Raw genomic sequence first — 12,337 nt, forward strand, 5'->3', positions numbered from 1 at the left:
ATATGTATATATGTGTATATATATGCTTGTATATATGTGTGTATACATATATATGTATATATGTATATATATATATACACACACATATATATATGTATATATATATATATATATGCTTGCCAAAGGTGTTCACCCTTGTCGAGGAAGACGTCCTGAGCAAAGTCCAAGAGGAAGGATTCCTTATTAAATAATTATTGAGTCATTTCAAATAAGTGCAAACAAGTTATGTCCAAGAAAATTTTGTTATTGTTAAGTAATTTTTTAGGTGAATCCCAACTAAAAAATGTTTCGGTTTGAGATTTTCTTGCCCATTATTGTAGTGGTTTGTCATTTCCTTTCCAGGTCATTTTATACATGAGGAAGTGTCAGAGGCAAGATTTGCACTCAGAGTCTAGTAATGACACTTTATCCAGCTGCTTTCTCCAAATAGAAAGTTTCTCCAAATGCTTCCATTTGAGTGTAACATTGTGGTAATTTGAATCATCAATAGATAAGCATCAATACCTGAAATGCTACAGGACCTCCCAAATGAAATACATAGGAACTCTAAAGAGATTTAACGGTACAGGAAAAACCAAGGGGGTGAAGAATCTATAATCTAAAAATAGTTTGTGATTGAAATTTTGAAGTAACACATGAAACTATGAATGTCAATGGACAATACACTTAATTGCATGAACATTTGTTAAGCACATAGTAGGTACCATAACATTTGTTAAGCACCTACTATGTGTGGGCTGCTAAGTAAAGCCTGGGGACACAAAAATAAAAAGTCTCTGCCTTCCAACAAACAAGTAAACAGATAAGCACGTACCAGATATTTTTAAGAGGGAGTGAGAGCTAATGATGAGGAAGGAATGTGTGTGGGAGGAGTAAAGTCTTCTGTAGCTTACCTATTTCATGGAACTTTAGTAGAGCTAGAAGGAACTTTAAAAGTAACTAGTTTGGCACTCCTTGTTAAATTTTACTTTATTTCCTCATTTTTAGTTGGTCCTATACATCTGAAACATGACTAATATGAGTATTTTTATGTGATCAGTAAAGGTGCTATAAAATGAAGGACTGCTCAGATGAAATAATTAATGAGGGAGCTAGGTAATACAGAGTATAGAATCCTGCTGCTTCTCAATTCTTGCTTCCAGCATGCATTAATTGTGTGACCCTGAGTATCTCACATAACTTGTTTCCTTCATCTTCCTCATCTGTTAAATAGGGATTCTATCATCCAAAACGTATGACTGTGAGGATCAAGTGAGATATTTGTAAAGTGCTATAATATTATTGTTATAATTTCCTTAATACCTCTAAAATTCTATTGTCCTAGGAGTCTCTGATGTTGTTTTATTAGCAAATTTCTCAAAAATGCTGGAGAAGACTCAAACAAAAAATGAATTCAGGAAGAATTTTGTTCTGAAATTTGTCGTTGTTCAGTTGTTTCAGTCTCTGACTCCTTGTGACTCCCTTTGGGGTTTTCTTGGCAAAGAAACAAGAATGATTTGCCATTTCCTTTTCCAGCTCTTTTTACACATGAGGCAACAGAAAAACAGAAGGTAAGTGATTTGCAAAGTGTCACAACGCTAGCATCTGAGGCACAATTTGAACTCCTGTCTTCCTTATTCATTCCAACCCCATTGGGCCGTGAGCATCCTTAGATTTTTGAGTCAGAGAACCTGCATTTAAATTGACATTGGGCAGCCCATTTAACTTTTGGAAGTCCCTTTTCCTATCTCTAAAATAAAGGGGATAGACTAGATCAGGGTTTCTTTTTTTTTGACTTTTAAATTTATTTAGAATTTTACAGTTTTTCACCTAATCTCATTCCCCCCCCTTCCATAAAAGGCAGTCTGTTAGTCTTTACATGGTATACATTGTAGATTAGGGTTCCTTTTTTTTTTTTTAGGTTTTTTCCAAGGAGATGGGGTTAAGTAGCTTGCCCAAGACCACACAGCTAGGTAATTATTATGTGTCTGAGTTCGGATTGGAACTCAGGTCCTCCTGACTCCAGGGCCGGTGAAGTTTGTGAATTTGCTTTTTAAAAAAGTATTTTCCCTTGATGGACTTGCTCGTTCTATCAGTGCAACAATCAGGGACAATTTGGTCTGTCTGCAGTGGAGAATACCAGCTGTATGCAGAGAAAGAATTGTGGAGTTTGAACGAAGTTTAAGGACTATTCCCTTTAATTTAGAAAAAAACAGATATCTTATTGTCTGATCTTGTTATCTCTTATACTTTTTGTTTCTTCCTTAAGGATGCGATTTCTCTCATCACACTCAATTTGGATCAATGTAGGACATAGAAACAATGTAAAGACTGACATTGCTTTCCGTGGGGAGGTGGGGAGAGGGAAATAAGATGGGGGGGATTGTAAAACTCAAAATAAATAAAATCTTTTTTTTTTCCCCGCAAGGCAAATAGGGTTAAGTGGCTTGCCCAAAGCCACACGGCTAGGTAATTATTAAGTGTCCAAGACCGGATTTGAACCCAGGTACTCCTGACTCCAAGGCTGGTGCTTTATCCACTACGCCACCTCGCCGCCCCAATAAAATCTTTAATAAAAAAGTATTTCCATATAATTGGTTTCTTTCGCCATAATATGTATTTTGTTTTATGCATTTATTAAAAATAAAAGCATTTGAGCCGCCCCAATAAAATCTTTAATAAAAAAGTATTTCCATATAATTGGTTTCTTTTGCCATAATATGTATTTTGTTTTATGCATTTATTAAAACTAAAAGTATTGGGGCGGCTAGATGGCGTACTGGATAAAAGCACCGGCCTTGGAGTCAGGGGTACCTGGGTTCAAATCCAACCTCGGACACTTAATAATGACTTCGCTGCGTGGCCTTGGGCAAGCCACTGAACCCTATTGTCTTGCAAAAAAAAAAGCTAAAAAAGTTACTTCAAAAATATAATCATACGCCTTGGGCAAGCCACTGAACCCTATTGTCTTGCAAAAAAAAAAAGCTAAAAAAATTGCTTCAAAAATATAATCATACGGGGGCAGCTAGGTGGCTCAGTGGATAAAGCACCGTACTTGGGTTCAAATCCGACCTCAGACACTTAACAATGACTTCGCTGCGTGGCCTTGGGCAAGCCACTTGAACCCTATTGTCTTGCAAAAATAAAAAAATAGCTAAAAAAGTTACTTCAAAAATATAATCATACGGGGGCAGCTAGGTGGCGCAGTGGATAAAGCACCGTACTTGGGTTCAAATCATAATGACCCAGCTGTGAGGCCTTGGGCAAGCCACTTCACCCCATTGCCTTGCAAAAAAAAAAAAAAAAAACGAAAAAAAAAATAAAAGCATTCTTCTGAGAAGGTATTCATAATAAATTAATTTGAATGTGATGAGAGAGAAGTCATATCCTTAAGGAAGAAACATAAAGTATAAGAGATAGCAAGATCAGACAATATGATTTTATGTTTTAATTTAAAGCTTTCATTCCGCCCCCTCCAGCCCCCAGCACGGGTCCAGGCCACCAGCCCCGGACTCGTCACTCCGCAGCCCGGCTTTGTTGATTTCTCCCGCCCCGCCCCCTTCCCCGTGGAGCGCCGGGCGGCTCGCACTGGGCACGCGCAGGGGCGCCGCGCATGCGCCCCGCGCACGCTTTTAGGGTGGCGGCGGCGGGGGGCGGGCTGCAGCCGGGCCTGTGGCTGCTGCGAGCCGGCAGATCCGGGTCTCGTGGCAGGGAGTGACGTGGGCGATCGAATCAAAACACAGGCGGCGGCGGCGGCTTGGCGGCGGCTTCGGCGGCGGTTCCTGCGGGCTCGGGCCCTCTTCCGTTCCCGCCTCTGCCCGGCCCGCTGGCTGTCCCGGAGGGTGAGTCTTGCCGCCGGCGCCCCCTGCCCCGCAGCCCCTCCCCCACGCCGGGCGCCCCTGCGGGCGCGATCGCCTAGGCCGGAGCAGCCGGAAGGGCGGAGCGGGGGGAGGGGAGGGACGCCCCCGGCCCCTCGGGCTCCCCCTCTTTAAATCCCCCTCCTTCTGCGCCAGCCGGGGCCCCGGATGGAGCCGGCTCCCCTTTGGGCTGAGGTCCCGACCCTACCCCCCACCCCGCCTCACTAAGCTGAAGGGGAAAAGGGGGCGCAGAAGCCGGGCGCTTGCCTGGGGCGGGGGGCGACCAGCTTGGAGCCTTGCCTTGGCAGCACCAGAGCATTTCCGGGAGCAGGCTGCACTTGCACCGGGCAGAGAGTTGTCGGGGTCCTCCAGAATGGGGGGTCCCTCGACCAGCGGCTATGCAGATTGCAGTTCTGTTTCAATTTTTCAGTTTTCAATTCACGGCCTTGGAGAAAGCAAAAAAAGCAACCCAAATATTTGTTGTCAAACGAAACCAGCACTAATTAATCATTTGCTGTATCCCAGGCAAAAAATAAAAACCACCTGACAACATTTTTTTCAGAGTGAATGTAAAGATTTTATTGATTTTAATCTTATTTCCCTCCCTCCACCCCCCCCACACAAAAGGCAATTTGCCAGTCTTTGCGTTGTTTCCATTGATCCAAATTGAGTGTGAAGAGAGACAAATCATATCCTTAAGGAAGAAACATAAAGTATAAGAGAGAGCAAGATCAGGCGATGTTTTTTTTAATTTAAGGATTTTATTGATTTTGACTTTTACAATTTTCCCCCTAATCTTACTTCCCTCCCTCCACCCCCCCAACAGAAGGCAATTTGCCAGTCTTTGCATTGTTTCCGTGTTTACATTGATTCAAATTGAGAGTGAAGAGAGAAAAATCATATCCTTAAGGAAGAAACATAAAGTATAAGAGAGAGCAAGATCAGGCGATGTTTTTTTAATTTAAGGATTTTATTGATTTTGACTTTTACAATTTTCCCCCTAATCTTACTTCCCTCCCCCCACCCCCACAGAAGGCGGTTTGTCAGTCTTTACATTATTTCCATGGTATACATTGATCCAAATTGAGTGTGATGAGAGAAAAATCATATCCTGAAGAAACAAAAAGTATTAAGAAATAGCAAGATTAGATAAAAAGATATCCGTTTTTTTCCTAAATTAAAGGTAATAGTCCTTGGTCTTTGTCCAAACTCCACAGGTGTTTCTCTGGATGCAGATGGCATTCTCCATCTCAGATACCCCAAAATTGTTTCTGATTGTTGCACTGATGGAATGAGCAAGTCCTTCAAGGTTGATCATCACTCCCATGTTGCTGTTAGGGTGTACAGTGTTTTTCTGGTTCTGCTCATCTCACTCAGCATCAGTTCATGCAAATCCCTCCAGGCTTCCCTGAATTCCCATCCCTCCTGGTTTCTAATAGAACAATAGTGTTCCGTGACATACATCTACCAGTTTGCTAAGCCATTCCCCAACTGAAGGACATTTATTTGATTTTGCCACCACAAACAGGGCTTCTATGAATATTTTTGTACAAGTGATGTTTTTATCCCTTTTCATCATATCTTCAGGGTATAGACCCAGTATTGCTGGATCAAAGGGTATGCACATTTTTGTTGCCCTTTGGGCATAGTTCCAAATTTCTCTCCAGAAAGGCTGGATGAGTTCACAGCTCCACCAACAGTGTAGTAATGTCCCAGATTTCCCACAACCCTTTGAACAATGATCATTATCCTTTCTGCTGACTCCACTCCTCTGTACTCCTTCATGCCCCACCAGGATCCCCATCATCAGCATACTCCTTATTCTTCCTATATTTCAATAGTCCTGGTATTTACTCATCAGTTTCCATTGCCCCTGTGATTTGAATGCCAGAGAGGAGCAAAGAATTGCTCTGGAAACCCCCATTTAAGGAAGGATCTCAACTCAGCCGTCTCCTTATTTTTCATCTGATCATACTCCTAAAGATCCCATCCTCTTCCCCCCCCCCCCTTCTTTTTCTTCTTCCATGGAGTATAACCTCATTTAGGAAGAAAGTTTACTACCTGATTAAAAGCAGCCCCTGATTAAAAGCAGGGAGCTCACAATCTAATGAAGGACAACTTAAATTGAAGGTGGATTCACTGGGAGTGAGTAAAGATTTGAGACCAACTAGAATACTATTGCAGTTGACTGGGTCTAAGGTGATGAGGGCCTGCTCCATGTCTAGGGGTGGCTGAGCAAGATTATTCACCTCTCTTGGTGGGCTCTCATGCTCTAACTTTCTTTTGGAGTATTTATGCTTTCTGCTTTTTCCATTGGTTCCCAGTGTTGTGCATGGTTTGGTTTGCTCCTCCAGGTCTCCAGACCATATAGGTCCCAAGACTGGATCCTGTCCCTTTGTGGCATTCTATTTTCTCAAAAGAGACTCTCCAAAAAAAAAAAGCCTCTTAGTCAATTTGTTCTCCACTGTATTTTATAGTTAACAAAGAGGAATTAGGAAAAAGTAGAAAAACAATAAAATGTGTATTAAACCCAAGAAGAGATAATTAAATAGATGACCTGAAGTGTTTACTATGTAGTAAGGTGACCATGGGTCCCTTTAATTGGTTTTACAGTAAACCCATGAGATCTTTACAAACTTTTTGTATTTTTAGGATCTCAGTTTGAAACCTCATTGAGACATGGGAATATATTACTTTTTTAGGTGTGCAGAAAATTTGACTTTTGATTGGTAAGGAATGGTGGAATTCAATATGGTTTTAAACTCATAGTTTTATGCTAAAGCATCAACCTAGTACATTAGCCTTACCATTTGTGCATAGTCTTCAATGTCATGTAAAAAATTAACTTAGCCATATTTACTTCCAGTTTACAATGTTATCTTGAGTTAATTCTTGGTCTAACTCGAGACTACCACCTTAGGAAAAGTAACTCAAAGAACTTATCTGTTAACACTGAATCTTGAGAAGACAAAATAATTTGTTCCACAGTATTGTTGGTCCAGTGTAGCAGCAAGGAGCATGTTGTCCTCTTTGATGTCCACCAGAGAAGATCAAGGACATAATCCCAAACATCCTTATTTATGTTAGTTAACCTCTGATATATATCTGTTGTATGTTCATGACAATCTTTGTTCTCTATTTTCAACCTGTAGCTTTGTGATAATGTGTTTCAGAAGTTTATGGATTTTGTGGAATAGCCCTTCCAAGTTTTTTTTTGTTTATCTCAGTCTTTAAAGGGGTGCCCTTTGTCATAGTCCTTTGAGATTTGGTACTAGACTGAATTTATCTCTTTTTAAAAAATTTGCCTTAATTAAATTGTTTTTAATTCCTTCTCAGCCTTCATTTCTCTAAATTGAAGAGTTCTGATCTATTAAATATATTCTCATGTGGTAAACCTCTGATTACCCGAATTAATATAGTTGCTCTTCTTTAGATGGTTGCTAGTTACATTATGACTTCTATGCAAAGGGATGTACAGGGTATTTTAGATGTAAAATGTACATCATATTTTTATGTGAAGGTGAGATTAAATGATCATAGTTGTAGTTGGAAGAGATCCTAGAGATGATTCTAACTTAACACCTTCATTTTACAAATGAGGAAATTGAGGACCAAAGAGATGAAGCAGCTTCTCCAAGGTTTCACCAGTACTATTATATATCTGAATCATTTCACCCAATTCCAAAGTCAGAGCTATTTCCACTGGTCCATGCTTTCTTTTGTTGTTTGTGACACTTCTCTTAATACCACCCAGCTTTGCTTGGACTTCTTGTCTGGGCAGCCATTTGGATGAATATCTTAGTTTGCAGTGACTTCCATGTTCATTTCCACATTATGGCTGATAGACAGATTTCATTATCGTGTGTGTGTGTGTGTGTGTGTGTGTGTGTGTGTGTGTGTGTATGGTTCAAGCTCCTTTTTTTCATTTAGGTTTTTTTTTTGCAAGGCAATGGGGTTAAGTGACTTGCCCAAGGCCACACGGCTAGGTAATTATTAAGTGTCTGAGATCGGATCTGAACCCAGGTACTCCTGACCCCCGGGGCTGGTGCTTTATCTACGCGCCACCTAGCTGCCCCTCTTTTTTTTTTTAAAGTATATTGATGCCTTTTTGTGTTTTTTTTTACATGAATCATTTTTAATGTATTTTCTTTTCTAGAACTTGACCATTTTTTAAATCTTTTATGTAGCTATTTTATTTTTTATTAAAGATTTTATTTCAGTTTTACACTTCCCCCCCCCAATCTTACTCCCCCCCCCCCCCACGGAAAGCAATCTGTCAGTCTTTACTTTGTTTCCATGTTGTACATTGATCCAAATTGAGTGTGATGAGAGAGAAAGGAAGAAACAAAAAGTCTAAGAGATAACAAGATCAGACAATAAGATAACTGTTTTTTCCCCCCTAAATTAAAGGGAATAGTTCTTGAACTTTGTTTAAACTCCATGGTTCTTTATCTGGATATAGATGGTATTCTCCATTTCAGACAGCCCAAAATTGTCCCTGATTGTTGCACTGATGGAATGAGCGAGTCCTTCAAGGTTGAACATCACTCCTATGTTGCTGGTAGGGTGTACAGTGTTTTTCTGGTTCTGCTCATCTCACTCAGCATCAGTTCATGCAAATCCCTCCAGGCTTCCCTGAATTCCCGTCCCTCTTGGTTTCTAATAGAACAATAGTGTTCCGTGACATACATCTACCAGTTTGCTAAGTCATTCCCCAATTGAAGGACATTTACTTGATTTACAGTTCTTTGCCATTACAAACAGGGCTGCTATGAATATTTTTGTACAAGTGATGTTTTTATCCCTTTTCATCATCTCTTCAGGGTATAGACCCAGTAGTGGTATTGCCAGGTTAAAGGGTATGCTCATTTTTGTTGCCCTTTGGACATTAGAACTTTCCCTTTTAACAAAGGTTCATGCAAAAGTCAACATCTGTACTGTTCTACCTTTCCACCAAGTAGAAAGAAGTACAGTTAATCATCCTTTTTCTTGGACAATCTTAATTTATTTTGTATCCATTTATACAGATCTCATGCTTATCTAAATTCCTTATCATTTCTTATGTCATAATTTTTATTATGTTCAGTTGCTATGCTTTAGACTCATTTGATGATGAACCATTTTATCTCCAGTTTTTTGCCATTACACAAAGAGGGGCTTCTATTTTGTTCTCTGTGGGAGTTTTCTGTAAATCTCCTGGGATTTTAGGTCATTTGGTGAAAGGATAAGAATTATTTGATTATTTTATTTGAATAATTATGAATTCAAGAATGATCGAACCAATTGACTATTGTATATATGCAATCCACAATGTGTATATTTTACCTGTTTCTTAATAGACCCTCAACTTTGATTGTTAAATAAATTTTTACCAGTTTACTGTCTGTAAAGTGAAAATATTTCTCATAATTGAATTGGGGCAGCCTGTCATAAGTTATTGATGATTGGCATTTCTTTTGAAAACTATTCATATCTTTTGATTACTCACCTATTGGGGAATTCATCTTAGTCATGTATGACAAAAATCTGAGACTTTTCATTTCATTTTTCTAAACAATGACTTTTCACCTTTTCCCAGTTTGCATTGAAGTTATTGAGAATGATCGTTGACTTAGTTTGGAAGGTTTTACAGAGTTGTAGATAGAATTTCTCTTCTTCATTTTGAGCAATTGATAATGGTACATAAACAGCAATTAATTTCTTAGTGATCTTTTTGGAAATACTCATCAGTTTTGTAGGAAGAGACGACCAGATAGCTCGTGATAATATTTTATTACCTTAAGGCATTGAACAATAGACTAAGACAGTAAAACTAATGCCTCCAATTCCTTTCTTAGCCTCACAGGAGTGACTGTCTCACAGCTCTCTTATTCTAATTTCATATTAGCAAGATTGTGAAAATTGACATTCAGTATCTCTAGCAGCATATCCCACTCATAGATCCTTGGACAAGGAGCTCACATTTAGAGTGTCAATAGTCAAAGATAATTGAAGATGCAAAAACTATGATTCTTAACATCCTCTCACTGAAGAAATAGAAGGGGAACAGAAAATTCGAGGGACTTTTTCTTCATTTAATGTCGTAGTAGGAAAGTTGTAAATGAATGCAGGTTGATATTTTTAATGCTGGTATAGCCCAACAAAGATCATTGAATATTGCTCCAAGTTATTTGTCTTTCTTCATTTCTGAAGAGTATTTTTGTGATTGTATTTTTATCAGTCTTGAGTATCTAGACTAACTCCTAGTTATTTCAGGCTTTTTTTTTTGTCTTCCATTTTATTTTCCTTTTTTTCCCAATTACATGCAAATATAGTTTTCAACAGTGATCCTTTTGCAAGATTTTGAGTTCCCCATTTTTTTGACCACCCTCCCATGGCAATGAGCGCTCCAATATAGACTATACATTACATACACAATCACGTTTAATATATTTCCTTATTAATTGTATTGTGAAAAAAGAACTAGAATTAAGGGGGGAAAACATGAGAAAAAAAAGAAAACTATAAAAAGAAGTTTTAAAAATGTCAATATAGAATGCTTGGTCTGTTTAGATACCATAGTTTCTTCTCTGGATATGGATGGCATTGCCCATATTAAGTTTCTCAGGATTGTACTCGTCACTGAACTGCAGAGAGGAGCTGCATCCATCGTAGTTGGTAGTTTCATGATATAACTGTTAATGTATACAGTGTTCTCTTGGTTCTGTTCACTTCATTCTTCATCAGTTCATACAAGTCTTTCTGAAGTCTGACTGCTCATGATTTCTTAAAGAACAAAAGCACTCCATCACATTCATATCATTACTTCTTCAGCCCATGCCCCAATTGATGGATGTCCCCTCAATTTCCATGTATTTATTTTTAATGATTTTTCTCCATTTCCTTCTGTTTTTATTATTTAGAAGTGCAGAAAAATTTTCTAGTACTATTTTGCAACTCATACCCTTTGCTAAAGTCATTAATCATATATATTTACTTAGCAAATCACTGTTCAAATGAATGCTTCTACTTCTATGTTATAATAACTATATATTAACTTTATCATTGAGTATTGGAGCCATAGCGATAGAAGGGGCCTTGGAGATCTTCAAATCTCTAAAGTGACTACATGAGTGGAGGCAGTGGCCACCTAATTACTAAATATATTTGCTCTGCCAATTTGAAGGGGAGGAAGATGACTTGCATGACCCACAGTACCCTCAAAATCTGTTATGGTCTTATTTCTAACATTGTTAGACTACTCAGTTCATTTGTTATAGATAATATTGCCCTCTTCACTCCTGCTCCACTCCAATTTCTTATGACTGCAACTGTATTTGCCCTTCAGCTCACATTCTACCAAACTGGCAGCCTTTTATCTCATAGCTACATCACAAGCCTCCTGGGCTCCTTACCATCTTACCACACAAACCTCTCCTCCTTGCCCTTTTTTAATTTTTCCAGTAAGAGAATGACTCAAATAGGATGATCAGACCTGATTGAATGGAGAATCTAAATTTAATCTAAATTTAAAAAAAAATGTTTTTTGCCCCAAACCCACTCCCCTTCCAAATTTGCCTATTTCCATTCTCAGCCATCTCCTGGACTTCTGTCTTCAAAGACAATCCATGAGCCCAGAGGGCTGATGATGATCTCTTTACACATATATTATGACCTTAAATTAATCCTGATCCTTCTTGACCTTTCTTTCTGGAACTGAAGCACTTGGACATTTGGGTTGCTAAATGTTACCTATAAAAATTCATTTCTATACTTAAAAGATTTTTAATGGGATATTTTAATTTGTTAAAATCTTCTAATTAGGGCGGCTAGGTGGTGCAGTAGATAGAGAACTGGCCCTGGAGTCAGGAGTACCTGAGTTCAAATCCAGCCTCATACATTTAATAATTGCCTGCCATTGTGGCCTCGGGCGAGCCACCCAATTGCCTAGCAAAAACTTAAAAAAAAAAACAACTTCTAATTAAATTTCTGTATAAATGTACTGAAATGAGTTTTATACTTAATTTGTGAAAAATGTTAAAATGTGGAAACAATGGATTATCATGAGGGAATTTGGAAATTAAGCTGATTTACAGGAAACAAAACTGAAATTTTTGAATGATTTGAATAGTGCCTGAGATTGAAAAACTGGTAATGATGATTGAGTGAGCACAACCAGTTATGTACTTCTTCCATTTCAATTTAATATAATTTTGTCATCTAATAGTCATTAAAGCCAGGTATTGAAATAAACTGAACTTAGAATTTCACCAACTTAAATTAATGATTGTTTAATTAGGATCAGATTTTGAAGTGGCTTTATCACAAAATGTTCAATAAAGAAAATGAAGTGTATTTAATCATGTTGATTTACCAGTAAAATACAAGTTTCTTATACTATTAAATAAAATATTGTATTAAATTTCATCTTTAGCTTTTAAAATTTCTAATTTTTTCTTAAGTTTTGCATTGTAGGTTACTAATATAAATAAGTAAAACAGATAAACATACACATATTCAGA

The 12,337-nt window shown here is 38.2% G+C and overlaps 1 protein-coding gene across 1 annotated transcript in view; it reads left to right on the forward strand.

The window, feature by feature from the left end:
• Window positions 1-3,714: 3,714 nt before the first annotated feature.
• The window catches only part of SMIM14 (small integral membrane protein 14), a 65,002-nt gene continuing 56,379 nt past the window's right edge, over window positions 3,715-12,337 (forward strand). The window contains exon 1 of the mRNA XM_074229606.1: window positions 3,715-3,821. The gene's annotated coding sequence lies outside the window, so the exon portion shown is untranslated. The remainder of the gene's footprint in view (window positions 3,822-12,337) is intronic.

This window comes from Macrotis lagotis, chromosome 3 (genome assembly GCF_037893015.1).
Source record: "Macrotis lagotis isolate mMagLag1 chromosome 3, bilby.v1.9.chrom.fasta, whole genome shotgun sequence".
NCBI lineage: Eukaryota > Metazoa > Chordata > Mammalia > Peramelemorphia > Peramelidae > Macrotis > Macrotis lagotis.